This window comes from Galeopterus variegatus, unplaced genomic scaffold (genome assembly GCF_000696425.1).
Source record: "Galeopterus variegatus unplaced genomic scaffold, G_variegatus-3.0.2 Scaffold7209, whole genome shotgun sequence".
Classification (NCBI taxonomy): domain Eukaryota; kingdom Metazoa; phylum Chordata; class Mammalia; order Dermoptera; family Cynocephalidae; genus Galeopterus; species Galeopterus variegatus.
In genome coordinates, this window is record NW_007733320.1 from 36,533 (window position 1) to 38,332 (window position 1,800).

Below are 1,800 nucleotides of genomic sequence, written 5' to 3' on the forward strand. Positions count from 1 at the left end.
GGTCCCTGCCCTATGAGCTCACAGCCTAGTGAAAGAGAGACAAAAAACAAGTAAACAGGCACATAAAGACATTACAATTTACAGTTGGTGCTAAAAAAGACACAGGGTATTGAAAATGAGAGTAAATGGGGGGAAGGATGTACTTAAATACATGGGTGATCAGGGAAGGCCTCTCTGGGAAGTGGCTTGGTGTGTGGCCCAAGCTTAGTTGAGAGGAAAGACAGAGGTGTGATTGAGGCTGAAAGGACTGGAAGGGATTGGCTCACCAGGGTCTTGTAAGCATTGGTATGGAGTTCGGATTTTATTCTATACTCCAGATGAGAAATCAGTGCAGGATTTTCAATAGGAGAGTAACCACAATTACATTTTAAAAAATTACTCTTTCTGCGGTGGAAATGTATTAGTTTTCTGTTGCTGCATAACCAGTTGTCATAAACATAGCCATTTAAAATGGTACATGTTTATTATCTCAGTCCAGGCATAGCTTAGCTGTGTCCTCTGAAGAGTGAGAATCTATGACACAATCCTGTAGGGTCACCACAGCCCATGTTTCACAGGTGCCCAAACCTAGTTTTGCACATGTGTCTGTGTCATAAACCATTTTGCACATAAACTGTGTCATCTTGTACAAGTCACATTAAGTCTCTTGAACCTTGGTTTCCCCATCTATAAAATGGGAATAATAATACCTATTGCAGGATTATAGACAGGAGTAAATGATTATAAAGTATCTGCTCTAGAGCCTAGGATATAAGAAGATAGTCAATAAACTGTAGTGTTCAGTACCATAAAAATTGACTCAAGTCAACCAAACTCACTAGAGACTCACGTATTGACCAGACTACCAATATTAAGAACATATGAAGAATAACTTGCCAGGCAGATTGGAATATTCATGTCACGTGGTCAGTATGCTTTGTCCTCTGAAGGAATGTCTACATGGGAAGACTGAGGGCTGTCAGAAACTCTTGTAAGTTGGAGGAAGAGCAGAGGGAGATGGGTCTCTGGGAAAATCCAGCTGTAATGAGGGGCTTGGACTATCAAGGCACTGTCAGGCCACTGTTCGTGGTATAAGGCAGAGATCTGGTAACAAGTGCTCACTCTTGGGTGTTCTTTCCAGTCATCCAGAAGACTCTGTTCCTTTGATCGTATCACAGGGGGGTTTATGACACAGTTGATTAGGCTATGGTTTTGGCTGCTTGTATTCTAGGCCTGAGATGCAGTCCCTTGACTGCAATTGGACACAGGTGTTTCTTGAGTTGACACCATCTCCTAAAATGTTCCCTTTTGGTCATTGCTCACTGTCCAAGCTCATTGATTCTTACAAATTCCCTCATAAAGTGACTGAAGCCCAATTTAGGGAAGGGTGGATATACCTTGAGGCATTGTTCTATTTAACATTCTAAATATATAATGTATTCAATATGGTGGCTTTACAGATGAGAAAACTAAGGCACAGCAGGGATTTCCTATTTAAGAATGGAGGCAGAGTCCTTACCTCGTCCCCGGATCCTTGTAAACTCCCAGTGCCATACAGTTTCTGCTCCAACAGACCCTTTCTATGGAATGTTTTTGTCTGTCAGGAAGACCCACACTTTCCCCAAAGAAAGCTTTATATATAATCCAAATCCACCAAAACAAAATAAAAAAAGAACTGTTTCTCCCCATCATTTTGAGATCTCTGTCCAAATAAGTCCTAGTAGAGTGCCAGTAAAAAGCAGCCCTCCCCAGTGGGGGCTTTCCAGCACAACTCTTTGAGCCAAGGGCAACCACTTCTCACCCCCGACCCCCGACCCGACC